This window comes from Halichoerus grypus, chromosome 3, assembly GCF_964656455.1.
Source record: "Halichoerus grypus chromosome 3, mHalGry1.hap1.1, whole genome shotgun sequence".
NCBI lineage: Eukaryota > Metazoa > Chordata > Mammalia > Carnivora > Phocidae > Halichoerus > Halichoerus grypus.
Window position 1 is genome coordinate 204,325,292 of NC_135714.1, and position 26,176 is coordinate 204,351,467.

At 39.2% G+C, this 26,176-nt stretch overlaps 1 protein-coding gene across 2 annotated transcripts in view; it reads left to right on the top strand.

The window, feature by feature from the left end:
- CSMD1 (CUB and Sushi multiple domains 1) overlaps positions 1 to 26,176 on the top strand; it is a 2,059,737-nt gene that overhangs the window by 632,677 nt on the left and 1,400,884 nt on the right. The window lies entirely within an intron of this gene.

The following is a 26,176-nucleotide window of genomic DNA, read 5'->3' on the forward strand; positions in this document are numbered from 1 at the left end:
CAGCATCATTACACTACTATTAACTAAATAGCATACATTCCTTACTTTTTCTCCAAGTCCTCCTTCTGTCCCAGGATCCCATCCAGGATGCCAAATTACATTTAGTCCTCATGTCTCCTTAGGCTCCTCTTGGTTGTCACAGTTTCTTAGACTGTCCATGTTTTTGATGACCTTGACAGTTTTGAGGACAGTTTTGAGGACAGTCGGGAATTTTGCAGAATGACCTTCAATTGGGATTTGTCTGTTTATCTTGTAATTGGTCTGGGGTAGGGGTTTGGGGGAGGAAAATCTCGGAGGTAATGTGCCATTCTCATTACATTATGTGATCTCACTGACACTCTGATGGATCGCTGTTGATGTTGGCCTCGTGCACACGACTGAGGTATAGTTTGTCAGGGTCCTCCTGTGTACGTTCCCTGTGTGGTCCCCTTTCTGTATTTCACTCTTTGAAAGCAAGTCCAAGCCTGGGGGATGGGGAGTCATGCTCCACCTCCTTGAGGGAGAAGTGTCTATATCCATTATTTTGTATGCTTTGACACTGGAGATTTCTATTTCTCCTCATGTATTTATTGAACTCAATATGAACTCAAGAACATGTTATACTTCAGATTAAAGTATAGTAATTCTTTATTTTTTGCTGTAATTGTGCCACCTTAGATCAACAGAAGCTCTTCCAGTTGGCTCTGTGTTGGTCAACATACCCCGTTAACAGGGGTGTTTGGTTTGGTTTGGTTTGGTTGGTTTTGGACACTTCCTTACTTTCTGGAAGACTCATCTTGTATATGCCTTCCCCCAATCCTAGAAACCGCCATTTCTCCAAGCGTCCCTGGTTCCTTTTATGGGAGAATGAAACCCACATCTGGCCACTAGGTGTGCTATTGGAGTTTTTTTAACTGACATTTATCCATTGCTAATAAATAGAGTTTACTAATTCATTATGTGAAGATATAACTGTTAAAGGCAGATGCAGTGATTACTTTTTGAGATCAACAGTGGAAAACAGTTTATTGAATGCAAAGCATTAAACATTCTTACTTCACTTTTATTGCCGTCAGAGACCATTCTCATGATATTTTTTATTCGATGGAATCAGTTAAATGAAATGCAAAGCAGATGTTATGTATTTTTACTTTAAACACGGTTTTACTTTTTTGCTTGAGATTATACCTTAATGGCTAATATTGAAACATAATTATCTCTTTGTAGATTTATAGAAGATTAGAGAAATTCAGTCAGAGAAATGCTAATTTCCAGCAAGTGAACTTTGAATTAAGGCAGAACTGGCTTTCCTTCCACACCTCAGCCACACCCTCTTCACTCACCACCAAACCTTGCCACGATCCATAACTGAGTTATGTCTCATATAGGGGTTCAAATGCCCTGTATTTGAATCGGTAAGAACTCCTACTGCTCATACAGTCTCTGTCACTACAATTTATTTATATTTCATTGGCTTCACTATTCTGAAGATCTCAAATCCCTTCTTAACTGTGCAATCCCCTTGTCTAAAATTGCCTGGCAAGAGTTAGGAACCAGTATTTGCCCTACTGGCCTACTACCTCAGGGCTTTGAAAAATACACAGCACACACGTACGTACCCATGCGATTGTGACGATCACCCAGTTGTGATTCTATTAACTTTAAGATAGAAAAAAGAAAATAAACTCATGTGAGCAATAAGATGTTTATTTAATGAAGAAGAGAAATCCATATTTCCAGTCCTTGAATGAAAAAAAAAAAAGTGCATTGCTTTAAGCTATTTGCAATGATGCTGTTTCTTGCCAAAGGACATATCTCCTGTCTAAACATTTGAGAATTATATTTACTGAGATTGTCCCCCTGCCTGTCTTCAACTTCCTCCATAAAAATCCAGGGCTTAATTTCATTCAACAGATTAAAAAAATGTTTAAAACAAAATATAACAAAAAGATTATCTTGAAACTTCATGTTTAAAACCTCAAAAAAGATTTACACATCAAATAAAAACTATGATATGGATAGATTTTTAGAACTCTGTCCTTAATGGAATCTAAGGGAAAAATAATCTGGATGGTGATTCCAAGAACAAACTGGACTAAAGTGTCTGTCTTCTTATCATTATTATTTTTAATATTTTGTTTTTTTTTAAAGTATCAGTTTTGACTGTTGGAGTCAATGTTTCAAATCTGATACTTCAGGCAAAAAGCACTGTGGCAGGAGGGAGGGGCCAAGCCAGACTGGCATTTGCTTTAGGTTTTAACTGTGATTGTGGGAAGCAAATGTCCACACTCTTCATTAGTATTCAAAGTAAACAAATCAAGGAGAGAGAGAGAGAAACTTAAGTGTCCACTTGATGTCTTCCACATAAGTGGCAAGATGATTCATAGAGGATTTTGTTACAGTGCCAGGCTGGGAAGACCTCCCCTGAAGCCAGCAGCTTTGGCTGTAAAGAGAGAATCAGGTCCACTAGAAGAGAGTTTTTCTCTTTTCTTCCCCTCCCCCAGACCCTAGCTAGGCAGATTTAAAAATTCTAAAAGAAAACCAAACATAGAGGGCGCCAGGGTGGCTCAGTTGGTTAAGTGACTGCCTTCGGCTCAGGTCATGATCCTGGAGTCCCTGGATCGAGTCCCGCATCGGGCTCCCTGCTCGGCAGGGAGTCTGCTTCTCCCTCAGACCCTCCCCCATCTCATGTGCTCTCTTTCTCATTCTCTCTCTCTCAAATAAATAAATAAAATCTTTAGAAAAAAAAAAGAAAACCAAACATAGAGAAATGCGAAAAAAAAAAAAAAAAAACTGATGTACAGTTTGATTACCTCGGCATTGCAATTAACTGTGCAATTTCCAGGGGGTGCGTGTACTGCAGAATGTATTTGCATTCATAGCTTTTCTTAAAGGAAGTCGAGTTAAAGTGCATAGTACGAGGGCGCCTGGGTGGCTCAGTTGGTTAAGCGACTGCCTTCGGCTCAGGTCATGATCCTGGAGACCCTGGATCGAGTCCCGCATCGGGCTCCCTGCTCGGCAGGGAGCCTGCTTCTCCCTCTGACCCTCTCCTCTCTCATGTGCTCTCTCTCTCTCTCATTCTCTCTGTCTCAAATAAATAAATAAAATCTTAAAAAAAAAAAAAAGTGCATAGTACGAGCATTAACAGTATCCATGTATTTTCCATCTCCATACAAGGGGAAAGGTATTTATTTTGAGCAGAATTACAAAATTAAAAATAAATGTATGAATAGTCTATGTATAAGTTCATGTCCTATTTCTAAAGCCATTAAAAATATTTGAGCTCTTTTTGTTAACTTCCCATAGCCACTGATTAAAAGGGAAAATGTCCTCACAATTGAAAGTGAATATATTTAGTAAAATTTCACTGGAGTTCTATTACAGCATAGGGGTTTTCAAGTAAAATTTAAACATTTTAAATCCCTTCCTGTGTTTTTGTTGGGTGCCTTGATTCGGTTTCCACGCTGCTAATCATTTTAGCCGGAGACATTCTGTTATGCTGCATTATTTTCATGATTTCTTTTTTTAAGCTGAGGAAATGCAGGTTCTTCTAGAAAGCAAGACAGGAGATTGCATTGCTAAAAATGCATTCTTTAGAAAAAATTTGAAAAGCAAATTATATCTTATTATATCAACTAGGGTAATGGTGATGACAGTACTAAGGTATAGGGTAGGGTAATGATGATGGCCTGTAAGCAGGAACTAAAGAGGGGTACATTATTTTCTCAGGGGAGATTTCTGGTCATTTTAAGGGTATGAATATGACTAAGGGGCCTTTAATGTTCCCCACATCTTGAATAAACTTGTAATTGTGAGTCCTTTCTCTGCCCCTTTGAGATGTAAATCTTAGAAGCCTCTAGATGGTTTTACAGCTTAGGAATGTCTTCCTGAAGAACCTTGGAGCCAACACTTTGAAATGTGACCATCAGTGGGAAGGAGCTCCTGGTTCAGTCTCTGTGGGATGGTTAGACTAGGGAGCAGGGCAGAACGGGAATGGGTTATTTTTCTACTTTATTAGCTTTGCAAACCTTAGAAGTGTCTTCCACGTCCCTCAGAGGGAAGGGGGGAGGAAGAAGGTGGGGTGATAAGATCCTCACATTGGGGCAATGGAATATTAGAGAGCAGGAGAAAAATCCTTTTCTGTATATGAAGCACAGTGGTACGGGGTCCCCAATCTTGTGCACTGCTGATGGGAATGTGAATTGGTTTGGCCGCTATGAAAAATATAAAGGCTCCTCAAAACATTAAAAGTGAAACTACCATATGATCCATCTATCCTCCTTCTGGACATAGATCCAAAGGAAGAGAAAACAGGATATCGAAGAGCTATCGACATTCCCAGTCCTGCATTATTCATAACAGCCGAGATCCAGAAACAACCTAAGTGTCCGTCAGGGGTAAGAGGATAAAGGCATGGTACACATGCGTGTGCACACACGCATAGAGGATTATAATTCAGCCATGAGGAAGTGGAAAATCCTACCATTTGCGACAGCATGGATGCACCTTGAGGGTATTATGCTAAGTGAGGTAAGTCAGAGAAGGACAAGTACTGCAGGATCTCACTTACATGTGCAATCTTAAAAAAGCTGAACCCATAGCAACAGAGAGTAGAACGGTCATTATCAGGGGCTGGGGGTTGGGGGTGGGGAAATATTGGCCAAAGGCTACAAACTTCCAGGTATAAGATGAATAAGTTCTGGGGATCTAGTGTACAACATGGTAATTATAGTTAATAATACTATTTTGTATACTGGGAAGTTGTTCAGAGAGTAGATCTTATATGTTCTCCCCACAGAAATGGTAATTATGTGACAAGACAGAGGTGTTAACTAGCTATGGTGGTGCTCATTTCATAATATATAAGTGTATCAAATCAACAGGTTGTATAGCTTGAACTCACATAGTGGTATGTCAATGATATTTCAATAAAGCCATGAAAAAATATTTAAAGAGACATAGATATGTATACACACACACACACACACACAGAGTGCATAAACTGTTATTCTGTGAACCTGTGTTATTAAAATTCGTGGCTGGAGGGAGGGTGATTAGGGGAAAAAATCTAGAAAGACTCCTTCAGGGGGTGATGATGAATAAAAGAGATGGAGAAAGGTTGGCTTGGGCCATCTTGGAAGACCTACCAGGTAACAATAAATGGGAGCAACTTCTATATATTTCTCTGTTCTGTTTGAAATGCTCGCCTGATATTTGTTCTAGAAAAGGTACACTGAAGAATGACACCATGATCCACTGTGGGCTGCTGCTAGGTAGGGAACACTGAATTTTGCCTCTTCTGTAAAAGGGGAAACAAACATTTACTATTACAATTCTTTTTTAAAGTCTGTTACTGAGATGTTAGGTTTAATTTTGAATGCTCGGGTTAAGTTATATGATCTCATCCCTTCTAACAGTTTCAGAAAGAATTCTTTGTATTTGAGCACTTAAAAACTATTTTTGTAACCCTTGTGAGCCATGGATTTAAGTGGCCTCAATGTCAATATATTGGGAGGGGGAGAAATAGCCAATATTGGGGAATCAAAGTACAGAGCAATTCCCTTTCATTTTGAAATTTAACCAAAAGCCTATATGTATTTATTTTATCTATTTCAACTGAAAATACATGCTTGGTGGCTTTCTTTCAGACTCAATAAAGAAAAACTGGTTATAAAATTATGTAACAAAGTAGTTTGCCTTTGAAAATCTTATCAGCCTATCAGCCTTTCTGTAAGTTTTCTCTCCCTCCCCCTCCCCTCCCCTCTCCTCCCCTCTCCTCCCCTCTCCTCCTCTCCCCTCCTGTTCCTCTATCTTGTAGTGGGTGGAGAGGATCCCAAGCCAGTGATAAAAGGGAGGGAAATTTATTGAGCCCCTTCTCTGTGCTACTCTGTACACAGGTCTATCATCTACTTTCCACAATAAATTCAAGATCGTGTTCTCTCTGTTCTACAAATTGAAAAGCAAACAAATATAAAGAGTATTTTGAAATAAATAGCAATGCTCTTATTCTTTTAAAACTACTTTTCCTTTCGAAGCCCAGCCTACCCCTTGGGGTCAGAGGCTGCAGTCATGGGCTCCGCTGAGCAGACCAGAAGCGAAGTGCGTGGACAGCAGGTGGATGGATGCAGACTGCAGGGCTGAATGTCCAGTTAAACATCCACAGCCAACTGGTCCACTCTGATAAAGGAGTCTCCCACTGTTTCTGATTAAAATCCCTTATCTCACTTAAAAGACAAGTTTTCATCAATAATATGGCTCATTTCCTTAAGGAATTTCTGCTTACTTTCCCTTTAAAATCCTGAAATTTAGCCTTCTCCTGCCTGGCCCCATCTACGTGTTTTTTAGATCCCCTAAATCCCCTACATCCTTTAAAAAATATAGACTAAATGGACTTGTTCTTCACTATACTCATTTAAATAGAATTATCTTCTGTCATAATTCCGTTTTTATAAAGTACTCCTTGGAATTTTAATCTTCTCATTCTTGGTATCGATTAAATTATCTCAGATTTTCTTCATGGGTTCCTTAAGTACTATATTTCTGTTCCTTAGCTTGTTCTTTCTTAGTCTTCCACAGGAAAACTTTTTAAAGGGGGGGGAAAAAACAGAAAAGAGACAGCAGAGCATAAAGTTAGGAGCACGGAATAAAGAATTGACATTTTTGACTTGAATTCCATCTTTTTTTTAGTTTATAGGACCATGGGCAGTTTAGCCAACATTCTGGACCCCAGCTTTCTCATCTGTGAGATGGACATGGGTGTAGTATCTATCTCATCAGGATGTCCTAAGAATAAAATAAGTTAACATTTTAAAGTGCTTCAAAACAGCACTCGGCACGCAGTGAGCAGTGTGTATTAAATCAGTTAATAGGTCAATTGCAGAGGATGACAGCCAAGGGATACGTCATTACCAAATGTTCTTTTAAAAAAATACTCTTATCTTGTATTATTTCTGAAGATGTAGTAATCCTTCTTTTCTAATTATGCCTTTTTTCCTCCTGCTTTTTCTGGGTAACAGATATGACACTGAAAATGTTTTCTGACGTAATCCTCACAGTTCCATAGCATCAGGTGATTTTGCCCACTCTACAAGTGGTCAAGGTGGGGCTCGGAGTTATTAACTATTTCATCTTCCAGACAGTTGATGTCAGGAGATCTGGGATGGGAAGACATCTGTCAGATGCCAACAATCCATGTTTTCTTCTCTTTATGGCATTAGTTAAAATATTGTATACAAAATGCACTCAATAAATATTAATCAAACACCCACTGTCATCTAAGCACTCTTCAAATCCCAGGAGAGATACAGAATGATAAAAAAATAAAAAAATAAAAAATCACCCACCCTCAGAAACCTAATTCTAATTTGAAGAGACCTGTCAATACTTCAGCAGTATTAAAAATAAAAGAGACCATAAACTTGGCAATTAATTTTGCAAGTAAGTATAAGATTAAGGACCAGGAGACTGGAGCAGGAAGTAAGAGCAGTAAAAAAGAGCTCGTGACAGCAAGATCTCACAGAATCTTATACAGTATAATTATTTAATTTTTAAAGATAGTGTTGTAATAGTAGAGCTTTGCAGTAATTTCCAGTAGGGTGGAGAAGTAGTGTTAATAACACAAAAAGCCAAATGAGCAAAGGCTAATTTGGGCTTTCTATTATCGATATTCTTTGGAAAAACCTGTAAAAAGAGCAGATTTGGGGAGGCAACTGTCTACTTCATCAGGGAATCAGCATTAGATGAAAAAGGTCACTTGCCGAAATATGATAAATACATTCATTTACTAGGCGGCATTCACTATGATATATGGTTTATTCTCTTATATTATCTGCACACACAAAGCTGCAAAGTATATCAGTTTATAGAGGAGGAAACCAAGCTTACAGAGTTCAGTAATTTGCCCCAGATCCCACTTAGAAACTAGAAGAAGTGGCCTGAAGATGCTAAGAGGTAAGTGATATGGGACTCCAAAATAGGGATGGCAGTGGGATTTGCCTAAATATCCTAAGCACATGTGGGGTCTCAAGCAGAGGAGAACTCTTAGTCAAATGTGGATGTTTTAGCCCACCGTTAAAATTCCAGAACTGTTAGGATTTGGGGCTTGTGATTTGTCCTCAAACTATGTACTTACAGAAAGTGTTGCTTCATACAATAGCAGAGCTAATGAGCTGATTGCAATGAACGTGTGCTTACTAGGCATCTTTTACCTGCTCCCTGGCATAGACCAGTGGAATAGACCAGAGCGTGGAGTAGGGCCAGGCCACACCACCCCGCTGGCAGATGCCTACATGAAAACTTGGAGTTCCAGCGGTTCACGTCAGAATCAATGCAAATGTTGGTCATGGGACTACCACGTAAACTGCATGTGCACTGGTGCTTGAATTAATTCAGTCTTTTACAGCATCATGTAATGTTCAAAGACCAAAGTTCTCCTCAGCACAGGAGGATTCTAGGTCTTCTATTCATGGGGTGGGGGAGACACTGCTGTCTACCAGAGTGATTAGGGACCTCCGTATGGAAGATGAGGGATTCCATCTTATCTCTAAAGGGTGGCTTAGCTTTCAATTTCCAGAGAAAACAAGGGTAAGAGGAACAGTTTCTTTAATTAGTATGGTGATGTAATTTTTTTCTTTTTTTATTAAGCTTTTAATTTTAATTTCAGTGTAGTTAACATATAGTGTATTATTATTTTTTTCACAAAAGGATACAAGAGGTTTATTAAACAACATAGTGATTCAACACTTCCATACATTAGCCTGTGTTCATCATGACAGGTGCACGCCTTCGTCCCCATCACCTGTTTCTCCCATCCCCCCACCCACAGCCCCCCTTGGACCATTAGTTTGTTCTCTATAGTTAAAATTCTGTTTCTTGGTTTGGCTCTCTCTCTCTCTTTTTCCCTTTGTTCATTTGTTTTGTTTCTAAAATCCCACATAGGAATGAGGTCATATGGTATTTGTCTTTCTCTGACTGATTAATTTCATTTAGCATTATACTCTCTAGCTCCTTCCATGTTGTGGCAAATGGCAGGATTTCATTCTTTTTTATGGCTGAGTAATATTTCATTGTGTGTATATGTGTGTGTGTGTGTGTGTGTGTATCACATCTTCGTTATTCATTTATCTATGGATGGACACCTGACACGGGTTATTTCCATAATTTGGTTATTGTATATAATGCTGCAATAAACATAAGACTGCATGTTTCCCTTTGAATTAGTGTCTCTGTATTATTTGTATAATCATGCAATAGTGTGATTACTAGATCACAGGGTAGCTCTATTTTTAACTTTCTGAGGAATCTCCATACTGTTTTCCACAGTGGCTGTACCAGCTTGCATTCCCACCAAGAGTGCAAGAGGGTTCTTCTTTCTCTGCATCCTCACTAACACCTGTTGTTTCTTGTGTTGTTGACTTTAACAACACAAGAAACACAAAAACATTTGTGACAGGTGTGAGGTTGTATCTCGTTGTAGTTTTGATTTGCATTTCCCTGATGATGAGTGATGTTGAGTACCTTTTCATATGTCTGTTGGCCATCTGAATGTCTTCATTGGAGAAACGTCTGTTCATGTCTTCTGCCCATTTTTAATTGGATTATTTGTTTTATAGGTGTTGAGTTTTATAAGTTCTTTTTATATTTTGAATACTAATATCTTATTGGATATGTCATTTGCAAATATCTTCTCCCAATTGGTAGGAGCTGATTTAACTTTAATCCCACTGGTAAAATTCCACTGATAATTCTAGTGTTTGCACACACTGCACCTTACTGACCCTATAAAATAACAACAGTGTATCCTGCATAGAAAAAAGCATTAGAGCCACATATGCCTAGTGCCCATTTATTGGATTAAATACCCTTAAAGAGTAGGAACCTCAGAAGGTAGGACTTAATTCTTTCTACAGATGATGAAACTCATATGGGGGTTTGTATTGAACTGGACCTGGAAATCTGATTTCTTGATTTTTAACCCAGTATCCCTGCACATATCAGTCAGTATTCCATGTTTACTGATGAATATTTCATTTGCATTCTATTTGTATTACCGTTGCAATGCATGTATATGTCTATATGTTCTGTGTAAATAGATGAATATGTGTGCACACATGTGCCTATTAAAAATTGTGGAATGGTTGTGTAAAATACATTAATATATTTTTTAAAAATTCAGTATTTTGTATTTTCAGGTTTATCATGATCATTGGTAAGAAAAACAAACAAAAAAAAACTATGCCTAAAAGTCCTTACAGCCTTGAAATAAAGGCACTCTTATTTGATTTATAACTTGTTTATCCTCACCTTGGCTAACAGAGCTGTATTGCAACTTAATTGCTTCTTGAAGTCACATACACTTACCTTGAGAATTATTTTAATGATTATACTACAAATATCTGACTCTTCATAACTAGAACGAATATGTAAAAGAAAACAAGTCAGCAATAAAAGGAGTTCATAAATTATTGCATAGTGTATTTAAATGCTCTATTAGTCTATTCTTGCCACCAAACTTTTTCTTTAAAGGGCCAGAGAGGAAATACTGTAGATTCTGTGGCCTGTCCAGTGTCTGTTGTGTCTTCTCAACACACGCAGCTGCAGACAACACATACATGCAGGACGGAAGCACTGATCCAACCAGACGCTAAGCGTGCACACTCACAGGTGAATTTCATGTATTTTTCATGCATCATGTAATCCTCTTCTTTTTCTTTCCAAACATTTAAAAGGGGGAAAACATTTTTAACTCATCGGCCTCACAGAATTAGGCAGCAACCAGATGATGCCAGCTAGAGTGGCCAGTGCTTAAAGCAAAAGTCCGGTAAGATCCACAGCGACACTCATTTGATACTTAAGCTTAAGTGACAATCCTCCAGAAGACATCCATCCTTGAATGCAGCCAAGGGCTTTATGGGGAAATTAGAGAACACAGTTGACCCTTGAGCAGCTCAGCGATTAGGGCTCCTGACCCTTGCTGAGGTGAAAGTCACCATGTCACTTTTGACTCCCCAAAAACTTAACTGCTAGCAGCCTCCTGTTGACTAGAAGCCTTGTCAATAACGTAGGCCGTTGATTAACACACTTTTTGTCTGTTATATATATTCTATATTGTATTCTTACAATAAAGAACATGTTATTAAGAAAATTAAAAGAGAAAACACATTTATAGTTCTTATTGATATTGATTGTAGATAAAAATCCACATGTAATTGGATGCCTGTAGTTCAAACCCATGTTGTTCAAGAGTCAACTATGTATTTAACATATGCATATTCAGTTTTTAATTTTTATATTTTATATAGAATATGCTCTATTATTATATTATATTCTAAATAGAATGGAATATATTCTATTTCTGTAATGTGTATGTGTGCAACATATATTATTTTGTGTGTGTGAAATATATATTATGCATATTCATGCCTATGCCTTTATGCAAATGGAACAGCAGGTATAATGTGCTTCTTGGGGCAACAATCCCGTGAGAAGTAGGAGATGTTTGTTAATGCCTCTTAAAATTGAATCCCTCCCATGCATTTTGCCATTACCAATGGCTATTATTTATTTTTATTTTTATTTTTTTAAGATTTTATTTATTTATTCATGAGAGACAGAGCGAGAGAGAGAGGCAGAGGGAGAAGCAGGCTTCCCGCTGAGCAGGGACCCCGATGCGGGGCTCGATCCCAGGACCCTGAGATCATGACCTGAGCCGAAGGCAGATGCTTAACCATCTGAGCCACCCAGGTGTCCACCAATGGCTATTATTTTTTTTAATTTTTTAAAAACTTTTTATTGTTATGTTAATCCCCATACATTACATCATTAGTTTTAGATGTAGTGTTCCATGATTCATTGTTTGTGCATAACACCCAGTGCTCCGTGCAGAACGTACCAATGGCTATTATTTAATGCTTAAATATATCCTCTAACTTTTATGCATATCACAGTTACATTAACTATCATTTTGTATTAAGATATGATAAATACCTAAGCTACGTCATCACACCTTTCTGTTTGGCAACACCATTTTGGTATTCTTTCTCCTCTCTCTCCCCATCCTCTTCTTTCTTGTTCTTGTTTTTTCATATACACCCTAAAATAATTGAACCTAATTATCTCTGGACCTCCAATGGATTCTAACCATGTGAAAAATTTTTGAAGTCTTACAATGAAGAAAACATAGTTATATTTAATCAGTATATCTGATATTCATTTGAATTTGCTTCCTTTTTTTAAATCCAAGGAGCCTAACATCATGCAGACCATGCTGGTTGACAGATTTTCTTTTCCAGTTGCACGTTTTCGGCTTATTTAAAAATAACAGCGCAGAGTGACCTTTGATAAAGCCACTCCATGTTGCGGGAGGGGTGGTGGAAGAGAAAAGGCTTGGGATTGTCAAAATGCAAACTCTTACTATTCTAGATCGAGAATGAATATCTGCTGTTTCAATACTTCGGTTACTTGGTGAAATGCAGCAGGTCTAGTTCTGTTTCTCTGTGAGTGCCTTTGACAAGCCAGGTAATATGGGAGGGGTGTGAAGAGGAAAATGGCCAGATTTGATCTTCAATGTTCATTTTAGCCTTGGGAGCCTCTAATTCTAATACCGTGATAGGATCTTTCAGTTGAAAACATCTAACTACTTGAAACAAGAGGCCATTACTTGTGTGAGAATTTATACACGAAATCCTATCTATGATTATACACTGCGGTGAATTTGGACTTTTGATTACCACTGCAGTTTTAAGTAGTATCCTTCCTTTTGTGATGATCATGCTTATCATCAGGTGACATCTGTATGGAATGATGCTATCACTTATTTTCTCGCTAAACACTCTGGATCTCATTTTTTTCTTCTTTAATTATTTTTATGGAGAACCTATTTTGCTAAATTATTGAATGACCTCCCCCCATTTACTTTGGTTGTAAATGGGTTATAGCTCTTTTGTTATGCTTTCCTGTATGTAAACACATGAAAAGGATACACTGAATTTACTACTTTTAAGGTGAGAGAATCATTCCTGTGTTATGTAGAGACCTATGTTTATATATGTGAATATTAGTTTATTATAGAGGTCCCCAAAAGAACTAAATGTGGACGTAGAGGAAATTATTATGCCATAAAATATGATTTCCTCCACTAAGAGGATAACATATGGGCTAAATGTTCTCCTACTATGTGCTCCTCATTACCCTGGCCTCCAGTCAGAACTGGAGACACCAGGTAACCTGATCCTGGTGAAGTTAGGTAAACTCTGTGTGCTTTTGGCTTTGGATCCGTCACAGGAATTCAAACACCTGCCCCACTTATATCATGGGGCTGTTATAAGGATAAGATCCAAAAGTGTTTTGAAACGTGAAAATTATGAATAAACATTGATGTCTTTCTGAGTAGACACGGTTCTCCCATGTTCAAGAAGGTGTGACAGTGAGTCATGGTGAAGCCTAGCATCTATGTTTAGTGCTCATGCAGCCAAAGGCTTTTTTCTACAACATTCAGTGATTAAACATTCATGACTCTGATTTCCTCTCTGACATTCAAAGCCATATATTATAATTTTAGCTAAAGCAGATGTTGGTTTCTCGTGTAGCATGCCATTTCACTTGTTCTATTGGGAGACAGTCTATTTTAATAGTTACGAAATGAATGGCTCAGTGAATATTAGGGTGGCTTTTCCAAATCTCTTTCCAAAAAGAGATTAAATCCTCAAAATATTCCTTGACCTTAATACTCAATAGTTGGCTACTTAGGCGTATAAAAACTCGCTCTAGAAGACTGTTGGTAACATAGAAACTTCAAGATAGAAGCTTTGTAGATATGATTGGAGCCACGCTGCCTGGAACTTTGCTATTATATTTACATTTAAATTAAAAAATCCACCTTCAGGCAAGTGTATAGGTGAGTTAACAATATGGGAGCAGTGTCACCGTGTATTGACGTATAGATGCGTAAAGACTGGCATCATGAGAAAAAAGCCTAAGGAATGTGCTGAACAACTGCCCAGGTGTTGGGGAAAAGTGAAACATGTATCATCATAGAAGACTGATGAAGGTCCTTAATGTCCTCAAGTGAACACTGTGTAAAAACAGCTTGCTGAACATGCTCTTTTCCCTGGCACTGTTGCTATAACCAGATGAGCCATAATTAAGTGTGGGTCACTGAGGAGAGAAACAGTGGTTTTAATGATCGAACCATTTATATGCCAGCAAATAAGTAAACCAAATGTGCAGTGTGAAGGGCAGAAAAGAAATCTGTGTGAGCCCCAGCAGAAATCATTGCTCATGAAGAAAATACCCCGTATTTCTGATTTTGAATTTTGGGAGAAAACAATGAGAGTAATTTAAAGTCTGTTTTAGCTGTTTATCCAGCATCAGGGTGCAGCAAATCTCTTCAAGGCCTTGTTGCACTTCCCCAGGACTCACACTTCAGAGAACATTCGCATTTTGTTATTTTTCCCCTTTGGCTTATTCAGCTCAAGATTTCCCCTCCTTCTATTGTTTACTTATAGAATTCAGAACGAATTTCAACATATAGTCTATGTATCTCATAACATGATGTTTCCTAATAATGGAAGAAAACATCTTAAATTGCTAAAAACACGTCCATGTTTGTGGGCTTCATACTGATCACGTCTTTGCTTCCTGGTGGACCAATTTATGCATCTCAAAGCATTCTTCCACAGGTTTTATTCATGATCTTTCAAGTTTCTTAGGAATGGTGATATTTTATATGAAGAGTTCATATTCAGTGGATGCATTCGAACTTTGTCAATGAGAGAATCTAAATTATTTCTTCTAAAACTTAACTGAAGTTGCTGTCTGTTCTTTCATTGTTAATACTACCTAATATGACTCGGGAAATAGTGTCCTCAAGAAATTAATTCCTGTCTTCTTAATTTTGTATCCAGATACTTGCTAGCCTCACCGTGATTTACTCTATAACTTGTCATCACATACATTATTAAATACTTTGCCTAGTTCTTTCTTGAACCGTCTTCTAAGGAAGTTATGACTAACAGGCCACACAAAACAAAGAGGAACAGGTACACCCTTATTTAAGTTAAGTTCATTTTAATCATTTTGAAATTGACCACATCAGCTACATCTACATTTCATAGATGGTTCCTGCCAAATGCTGTGAAATAAATCTCAGAACCGAAGTGCCATATTTTTATTCTGGACTGCAAAACTTGCAATTTAGGAGCTGTTATTAATAGCTTTTATAGAAAAATTGTAACATTAATTTGCTACCATTCTCTCTGTGTCACTCTGGGCAAACAATATTTCCAATCTTTTATTAAGTATATACAAAATCAGGGGATCATGACGTCTGTACTTCTTTCCAGGTGGCAAATTTAATATTTCTTGAAACTCGGAGTGCTTTTGGATATATTTCCCTTTTTTAATACTTTTTGAATCGGAAAATAAAAACGAAAGGATTTCTAGTGATGTTCCTCAGTTTCTGTGGATCTAGAGATGTACTGGTGTTTGGTGAATTATCTGAGATATTCATTTAATATCAAATTTTAATTTTGATGATAGTCTGAGAAATGATTTTATGATTCCCTAAATCATCTGGAAGCTTTTCATATACACACAAGGACCTTTGGTCTCACATCGTTGTATTGGTGCTCACAATTTCACTCACTCCAAGTGCGGATGGTTTATTTGTTTCTCCCTGTATGAACCAAAATGGGCCCTGTAGGAAAACAATGCCTTGATCTTCGGTGATGGCCAAATGCCACCCCATGCCATGGAACAAGAGCCCGTCCCATGGGTCCAGTAGTGGACAGGAGGGGAGGGTAAACAAAGTTACAGTCACAGCGATACTTACATTCTTCCTTAGTATCAGCTCCATGTTCTTGTTCCAAGTCATTGATTATTACTTTCTTGAAATCATCTTTTTCACACAAAATCAAACTTCCTTTGAAAGTTAGTGTTTTTATATGTTGGTCTGTGCTCTTTACAGTTGGTGATTGAGAAGAGAACTCTGTCATCCTCCCTGGGCTGACATCTTCTCTGCCCCTCGTCGGGCCCCGGGTTCCCCGTGCACAGGGGAATGGCCGTCAGGATATCAAGTGGGACCTATTTGACTAGATGCCTTTTTCTTCCCCGTGTCCGGCTACTTCCTCCTGAAGACTCAATACTCCTCTCAGAAGACATCCACCCTCAGGAAATCTTTTCTGGAAACCTCCCCTACCTTTTTATCACCCCCAGAATTAAGCTTCCTTCAGGATTTCACACAAAACATGCATTGAAAACCCTGACCCACCACTTTTAATCTTACAAATTTCACAATTTATTTAGTTTCTTTGAATGCGTGCCCTAATCTCTACATCGGGCACAGTTATATCCATGGAGCTGTGTTCTTGATATTCTTGAAAGTTTTAGCCAACTAACTCTTCTTAACACATTTCACACGTTTGATAGAATACCCAGCTTATGTTACCATTAAACATGAGCTCTGAGGGCAGGAAGGAGAGGTGAGCGCAAGAGGAGCAAGGACATATACTAATTTGCCATTTAGCATTTTACTCTGAGGAAAAATAATCTCTTATTAAGGGAAATATTTCATAACATCCCCTTCTTGGGAACAGGCAGGGTAAGCCAGGAGAACCAGGAGAGAGGATGGACCTTGGTAAATTTTATTCACTTCTCCTAGAAATTGTCTTGTCCTTAGAAGAAACCTAAACAGAACTTGAATCCCTATCGACCAGAGAGGCAAGGAGTGTGTTATGAAAGAAAGAAGCATAACACAGATGCCTTGGAGGAAGCAAGTGTGTTTCAGGGTGGGCAGCCTTCACAGTGTAGACAGCCTGGATCACCAGCCTTCTCTCCTACACACATGAGGATTGACAGACAGCTTCTCCAAATCTGAGGAAAGAAAAGTCCTTTTGCTAAAATGATTAGATGCAGAGAAATAAGGGATATAAGAAATCAGTGACCTGACCTATCACTGGATTTTGAGAAAACAAATAAGACTGGCCCAGAAGGAGAAATTTGAGGAGACCCAGATGACGGGCACCCTGGCTAATAAATAAGGGTACACCTTTGTGATAACACTTAGCAATTAATTACCAGCTTAACTATTTTATAAATTTCATTACACTCTGCATTCCTTGGAGTTTAATTGCTCACTTCACCTCTTCATTTCCTTGGCCACTGCCTAGGTGTTTTTCCACATGGTAAGTGCTGAAGTAGTAGTTGAATAAATGTGGAGTGAAGACCTGCATTGGCTCCCCCCACCCCCAGGCTGTGAGCCTTGCTGCAGCTCCGTGAGCTCTGTGGTTCTGGTATCACGTTGGCATGGCGTAGGCCAGGAGGGCAGTGTGAGTTGCTGAATCGTGGTTGGGTCGACGAAGTGAATCTGAATAAATTCTAAGCGTCACCTTTCCTTCACGGTGCTAGCTTGATCCTTCTCGATCTCTTGGTGTCAAAGTCCATGTGCCCATCGGGCATTTCAGTCCATTGGACCTAAAGTAGGGCTCTGTCATCCGGAGCTGACAGGGTGGCCCTTTGCATGAGACTTCCCCACTGCTGACACAGGTGAGCTCCTGGCATGCCCAGCCCAGGGTTCCCGGGAACAGAGCTCTGTACCAGTGCAGGGATGGTGAAGGGGGCTCATGGCGAGACGGAAGGAGCATCAGGAGTTCACGATATGGACTAGAATGCGGGATGCATCAAGATGAGCACCAAATAGCCACTCATATGCCATTTTTTGCCTTTCAGAGGTTTTTATTTGAAATAAGCCAAAAGTAAGCCTCCCGAGTCAAGAAAAAGGCAGGGTTCCAGAGCTGAGGGACCAAAGCTATTACTTTGTATCGCTTAAGTCTACAGCACACATTTGTTTTGTTAAATTTTGGTGTTCTAAAGGTCATCTTTCGACCTTTTCTCCAACATGAGAATGTTGGTGCCCTGCCTTCTCTTAAAGGTAACCCTGCATAGTTAACAAGTAGCCTAAATACAAAAATAAAGTATGAGGCTAAAAGAAAATATTCCGACTTTAGAGAAATGAGCATCGTAATGCATGAAAGGTCCTGTAGGTTATTTTAGAAATGTAAAATAAATTATCTTGCAACTAAACATCTTATGCAGAAGTATGATATAAATTGGCTGCGTTTCAAAATTCGTCATTTTTCTCAATCAGTTTAGCCCCTGAAAATGCGATTTCAGGGAGACACAGTAGTTTGCTCAGATTATTTGATTGCTCAGTGTTGAGGCTTCCCTCATCATTTATTAGAAGAAAACACTGAAATAAGGGAAAGGCCTTTGAAAAGGAAAAAATGAGGTAGATTGGTTTCAGCCCCCCACTTTCTAACCCCGTGACCTTAGGCAAACCACTGTGTTGGGATCTGACTTCTCCTTACTAAATGAGGGTGGCAATATTTTCTCTGCTCAGCACAAGAGGATACTGTAAGGAAAATGTAAAATACCATGACACTCGCATCTTATCAGGCTTGATTCTATTGTGTTCTTAGGCTTCTGCCTAAGGCGTAGAAAACAGCTTTCTGTGGCTCCTAACTTGTTTTAGAACACCACGGATGCACACCAAACATCACAAAGATGATTAGTCAGTAAACAAGCCCTTTTACGCAGGCATTCGAATGCAAGTCTTAAATTAGTTCTCTAGGGAAAGTCAGGTTATTTGCAGAAATGACACCAAAATGGAGTGTGTACCATCTCCTCCTTTGGATCCAACTGAATTCCACTTATCTTCACAGTTAAGCTCATTCCTCCATTTATGCAAAATGTGAGCACTTCATGAATGATGTTAATAATTCCTGAGTTTGCGAGAATGTAAGGTTTTGGCCTCTATGAACAGTTGGATTCTTGCTGTTTCAAATGGTCTCTGCATATGGTACGGTCCCAATACTGTCCCAGTGTGCAGCCTGGTTAAAGAACAGTGACTGTCCTGCCACAGGGAGGAAGGTCTGTGACTGAGAAACACACACCAAGAGGAGATAAGTAAGGGAACATGTTTGCTTATCAAGCATGTTATTGATGGAACAGGGTGTTGGAAGAGTTAGAGGGTCATGGGTTGTCTTTGAAAGTCAGATTAGTAGTAGATTTACTACCAAGGCAAGTTGCTGTGTTCTTTAAAATAAAGGTCAGATCAATTCTCCAGACATAATTAGGTACCCTTTTGTGGAAAGACACACCATGAAGATATTTCATGTAGCAAACAATCATAAAGAACTGACTTTATGATTTCGATTTGTTTGTTTTATTATAGACGTCTTTTGATTTCTGTCAGCTCAAGTTTGCTCAGATATGTTTGGACCCAGTTCCTCATTTAAAAACCAGAATTAGAAATATTACAATATGTGTGACCTATAAGCTAATGTGAAGTCTACCGTCTCTCGGGTCCAGTGAAAGGAGTGATGATATTAATGTGGGTGATATGGATAAAATGTTACTTGAAGTACAAAGTCACTGATGCTGTCATGCTTCATGTGGCTGTGAGTTTTGGTGACCTCTTACTCCCCTTGTGGGGCCAGCTCCAGTGCTGTTCTTGGCCTGCAGCCCTCAACCTCTTCACACAGGTCTGATCCTCTCCCCTCCTGGGCCTGAACTCATCACACTCATGCAGGATCTACGGTGTTTGCATGTGAGCCTGTGCAAACTGCATCCCCTCAGACACTGCGAGCTAGATGACCAGCATATACGATGGCTTTTCTTTCTTTTTTTTGGCATTTATTTTACCAAATGCATAGTATCTCATACAGAGTTCACATTCAGTATTGATTTGTTAAATACATAAAAAGATCCTCTCCATTAATACTTTCTATATGCAATAAACCCATCATTCTCTGAGGCACTGGACTTGTGGATTTTGGATCATCTTGTAACTGCTCATCCCCACCCCCTTCTCTCAGTGTATAGGCCAAGTAAGTGGTCCATGCTTAGCACTGTGGAGGGCGTTTCCTGTGTATAAGTTCATCGGTGCCTCCACTTTATTTGTATGCCTCCTTTTTGGTCAACCTTTCTTTTCTTGTTTTAATTTGTTATCTTCTTGTCATGTGTGTACTTTGGAAAATGCCTTAAACCTGTTTTTTTGAACAATAAAGGCATAGCATCTTTTGATGTGATTGATTTCATTTGACGTTACTAAAATTCAGTCCAGTAAGACTTGGCAGTAGACACCTACTAGGCGCTCAGAATTGAGTTACGTGCTGCAGGAGACATAGGAGGAGTTAATATTAATAGAAGAGGTACTGCAGGTGCATACTGACAGGAAATTATACCCAAGTGAGCACTGCCTTTCCAAAAAAGAGTGAAGAGCAGATTGCCAACGCCACTTTCTCTTTGGTCAGCTCTCACAATGGGCAAAGGGGAAGAATTTCTCTCTGTTCTATTCCAGAACAGCCTTTTCCTATAATTTCTCGATAGATTATAATTTCATCTTTCTTAGAATTTTGGTTTTATTCTCTTATATAGATGCTGTGTAGGACCCTGTGTCTATGTTTGCCTAGAGATATTTAAATAATGTTACATATTCAAAAGCATGAAGTCTTGGAGAGCTAGACCGAAAAGCCAAAGAGCAAAAAGTGCTGTGACATTGTTATTTGTGCCCTTGACTCTACAGTGAGGAACTTTACATGTTCTTTGTCTCGCGTCGGGAGAGGTTCAGGGGGACTCTAGCTACTTAAAACCATATTTGTACACAGATCTACACTGTCAGGCTGAATGCTAAAATCGTTCATCTTTCTTGCTTGGAGATATGGGAACATATTAGAAATCAGAGAGTAAAAGGACAAAAAATTGCCTATAGTATCGTCCAGTCTAGAGAATCAGAAACACCAGAGCTGAGCTGGCTGGAGAAGGAGTGAGCGTCCATGTCCCTGCCTTAGGCATCCTCCTTTTCCAAGATGGCTGGGCACCGTTAGACTCATCTTTGAGATCTTTCTAACATGTGAGACCTCCAGTGATGGTACTTGGAAGGTGGTATCTGAGAAAAAAAAAAAAAAAAACACTAAGGTCCAGTCAAATCTCATAATTCATTCAGGACAGTAGAGCTTTCAGAGATACAGAGAAGAGTCCAATCTTGATGTCCATCTCACCGATTTCTACAATAGAACTTGGTGTTCTGGCTCTTCCTGGCGACCGGTGCTACTTGAATATCGTAAGACTTCAGTGGCTCCAGGTATTTTTCCACACCTCAACCTCATTATAAGGAATATGACATAACCCACTGGAACACTGCTAGGAAGCAAATTAGAAAAATATTCCAACTGCAGTGGAGGATTTATATCTCATTTGTATTCTCCTAAACTTCATTCTCAGTGAAGATCTAGGTAAAATCAATCAACCAGAAATTCACTTGGGCCCAAAGAGCAGCAAGTTCCCTATAACTGGATTTTAATTAGGTTCAGGTAATGATTTCATGCGCCTATTGTAGTGGAGATAGATATCTGGAGTCAGCAAACGTTTTTTAAAGACCAGATATGTCCTGGGCTCTTCTGTCTCTGTTGTGCTCACTCAACTCAGCTCTTGGGGCACGGACAAAGTCATAGATACTACATGACGAAGGAGCTTGGGTGGGTTGCAACAAAACCTTATTTGTGGACCCTCAAATTCAAATTTTGCATAGTTTTTCATGTGTCACAAAATGTCATTGTTCTTTTGATTTATTGAGCAAAAAAAAAAAAAAAAAAAAACCATTATTAGCTCAGGAGCTATGCAGAAAAAATAAGCCAGCTTTGACCTGTGGGCTGAAGTTTACTAACACTGGGGTCCAATCACAGGGCAAGAGGGTGGGCTTGAAAGCCTTCATGGTCTTCCTGACACTGCATATTTCCAATTTCAGGGTTTGGAAGTGCTTCACACAACATAGCAATGGGGAATTATGTAGACTTTCCGACATTGCCGAGAATAATCCGGGTGTGATGATGACATGGCAGGAATACTCTATTATTTTACACCAGTGTGGATTACATGACTTCTAAGTGATACCTACACACTGTGAGGGACACAGTTTAATAATACGGAGGAAGAAAAGTCCGTTTGTTCTACCCTTTCCTGGATGCATCGGCCTCCCATCCGTCAGCACTGCTCACGGTAGAATGCTCTAAGGTGGGATGCAGCTCAGGAATCAACTCTCTGTGAAGACAGAGACCAGTTTCGTGGAAGACTGGTCCTCTGTCACCTGCTAGGATGTTCAAAAAATCCTTGAAAACTCCTAGAAAAGCATAGGTTCACACCTGATTCTCACTTCCCATTTCACCTCCAGATATCAGGGGTTGCTAGCATATTTCAAAACCAGTCCTCAGGGTGGTTTCTTCCAGGAGAGCTGTGGGATGGCCCTGTTCCTCCCCCTTTCCTTAGCCCAGGTAACTGTCCAGGTGGTTCCCCGAGGCTGCTCACCATTTCCCCTCTTCGTAAGCCTCCGTGCCTGGCTGTGTTTAATCACAAAGTGCTGAGTGTGGTGTCCTAGGCTGATGCTGCCTTAAGAAGCAGTAAAAGTTGGCTGTCTACTCTTTTCTTTTCTTGTTTTACAGTCTTCACAGACTTTCTCTACGGACATTCATACAGGTTCCAATGGACCACATCTGTCCTATGGTGCCTCTTCTTCCCCGTGAAGTTCACAGATTGTCCTTATCTCTAGGGAAATACTTGTTTTTTGAAGATTTTATTTATTTATTTGAAAGATAGAGAGAGAGAGTGCCTGCGTGCACATGCGCGGTGGGGGGAGAGGCAGAGGGAGAAGCAAACTCCCGCTGAGCAGGGAGCCGGATGCGGGACTTGATCCCAGGCCCCAAGGATCATGACCTGAGCTGAAGTCAGATGCTTAACTTCCTGAGCCACCCAGGTGGCCCCTAGGGAAACACTTTTAAAAGATTCTCAAAAATGGTTTCAAGTACAGATACCTTATAGCATCCACTGCTGTATTTCTCTGGCTAATAAACGTACTAGCTCTGTATGTGTTACATGTAAATGATAATTAATTTTTATCTAGTTATTTTTGCATCATGAAGGATACCCATTTTTATTTTATTTTTAAGATTTTTAATATTTTCGTATTCATTACTTTGATTCTTAGTGTTTTTATTAATACATCTGTCTTGAGGGATTAGCTCTTATGTATCCCCTACCTCGGCAAGTTATTTTTATATATGTGTACTTCTAACAATCCTTTTGATGAAAATCATGAACAAAATACACAGAAATAGATCAAAAGTTGGAATAAAAGACGTTTTTGAGAACAGTCTTAAACAAAGTTTCTTCCTTAGTTCAAGAGAAGATAATAAGCAGTCTTGCAGTTGGAGCTTATGGGAATATTTAGAAAGAAGGCAATGAATCTGGGAGACGTGAAATTGATCTGAAAGCCACATCTGAAACATTTGCTTCAAGTGGACACAAGATGGTGAACAAGGGAGTGAACACAGGTCCCGGATGATTGTGCAGGACATGCCTTTGGGAAAATGAAAAGACAGGGAGAGGGAATCTCTACGAAGAGAATTAAAGATAAATCTCAAAACATGGATATGAAAAACCCAAAAAATGAGAGATCAAGACAATCTCTCTCAAATGACCTGAGTGTATTTTTTAATAGACTAAAAACTGCCCCACTGCTCCTGGTGTTGGCAGCAGATGTAACAGCATTAATTTTGCATATGAAAAGCACTTATTGTGATTTTTTTTATGATAGTTTTCTTGGCAGTGTTAAAAACCAAATCATTAGTTATTGTATTTAACGAGGGAGCACACACTAAGATGTGGGAGAGAAAACCAAATCGAAATGGAGAACATTGTCCCCAGCCTAAGCGACATATGCCAAGGGTGATGTGTATTTGTTACCCAAAGAAGCTGCACTGGTTGCGAGCAGAACAAAGGGAGAGCGGTGACAACCAGGTCACTGGACATTGAAAGCAACACATACTCCTTCATAGAGGGCAGTGACTTACCTTCCAGGGCCCAGTTCATTGGGTGTGTGTCATCTAATTACGCTCAATTCCATGCCTGGAATGCAGGGCATCGCTGTCACTTCGTACAGGCAGGAACCTGTGACCTCATTCCCTCTCCTGGGAGATGAACACACCCACTTTCCTTGGAAAATGACCCGCAAATGGAGTCAGGCAGACACTTCTCCCAAGAATCCTCGAGAAGGGAGAGGTGCCCAGACAGTCCTTCACTTCCCTTCTCTCCACTGCCCTCTCTTGAACAGACCTGGGGGATGCCTTAGTTTATCATCAGTCGGTATGTGGATGCTGACACTGAGTAGCAACTCAGAAGAAGTCTGAGGGAGCCCATCCAGAACACTGAGGAATGCCCTAGAGACCACATTGACGATACCCCTGACCAGAGGCTAAACCTTCAGACTCGGCTTCCCTTGGCATTCAGTGCCACCTTGAAGTGCAGTACTTGATGCATTTGAAGGCACATCACCATGAAAAATATACCACAATGACAGGGGATGACAAAGAGCAGGCTGGACCCTTGCCTCAACCCAACCCCTGCTTTATCCGCAAGTATATGTCATCCATAATGAGGCTAAAACAAAGAATTTAATAAAGGCTTTATGAAAACATATTAGGAAGGTAAACTTTCTTTTTTTTTTACAGAGCAGTGAAACTATGATTTATGAAACTTTATGCTGGCCTGAAAAGAATTATAATTTCTTTAGATGCTAGAAGCACTTTTTAGTTTAAGAAAAAAAATATAATGTTAGTACTGCTTCATTGTACCTTATCATGCGTGCTAATATTCAAGACAGGCCGTCTTGAACTTTTTTTTTTTTTTTTTCTGTTTCACACTTGTTGTTTTTCAATGTTTTTGATGAAGTTTTTGAAAAACGATAATTGTTCTCTAGCTTGTTTCATATGCTAGCTGAAGCATCCTCACTTCCTCAGGTGACATCGCTTTATGTCTTCCCTATGTAAACGTGGGTCAATCATCTTCCTGTACTTTTCTGAGGATAATTTGTTGTTTTCTTTATATATCAGATATATCAGATATTACGTACACAGAAATATGGAGCATCACTTCACTACTAATTGTAATGGATGGACATTTCAAAAAATACATAGTGTGAGTGAAAACCACACAAATATCATTGAGGAGAGATTAGTAATATGTCTCATAACTGTCTTTCAAATAATCTGTTGGGGCAACTCCTCTGTCTGCATTATTGCAAATGTACACACACACTTAAATACTGGCCACACTGTTGACTAATATCCTATATCCACTTTCTCATCCCTTAGGTATAAGCTACATGGTGCTCCGAGCACGGTAAGTGCTCTGTTTTTGCTATGATTCTCATTAGAAAGTAAGCATTAATAGATCATTATTTATTTTACATAGAAGGGAAAATTCAACAATCATTTTTCTGCAAAGATGAGGCAAAATAGAAAAGTAGTTAAATTTTACTTAATTTTAAAATGTTAGCATCAAATGGACACTAGAAACCCTCTCACTATCCCACAGACATGAAAAATGAGACCTTCAGTCTCAAAGTCATTCAGTGTTTCTTTTGCTTTACAGAACAGTCCTAAACTACATTTTGTATCCCTTTCGCATAACTTTATTTTTAAAAAATCATCACAAAAATGTTCCTTCAAAGGTATGCAGGTAGTTCTTCCTTCAGGAAGGACAGATTCCTCTCAACATTGTTTTTGTTGTTTGTTTGCTTTTTTACTGTCTTTTTTTTTATTGTTATGTTATGTTAATCACCATACATTACATCATTAGTTTTTGATGTAGTGATTCATGATTCATTGTGCATAACACCCAGTGCTCCGTGCAGAACCTGCCCTCTTTAATACCCATCACCAGGCTAACTCATCCCCCCACCCCCCTCCCCTCTAGAACCCTCAGTTTGTTTCTCAGAGTCCATAGTCTCTCATGGTTCATCTCCCCCTCCGATTCCAGCCCCCTTCATTCTTCCCCTCCTGCTATCTTCTTTTTTTTTTTTTAACATATAATGTATTATTTGTTTCAGGGGTACAGGTCTGTGATTCAACAGTGTTACACAATTCACAGTGCTCACCATAGCACATACCCTCCCCAATGTCTATCACCCAGTCACCCCATCCCTCCCACCCCCCACTCCAGCAACCCTCAGTTTGTTTCCTGAGATTAAGAATTCCTCATATCAGTGAGGTCATATGATACATGTTTTTCTCTGATTGACTTATTTCGCTCAGCATAATATCCTCCAGTTCCATCCACATTGTCTCAGCATTGTTTTTTACATTTTCTC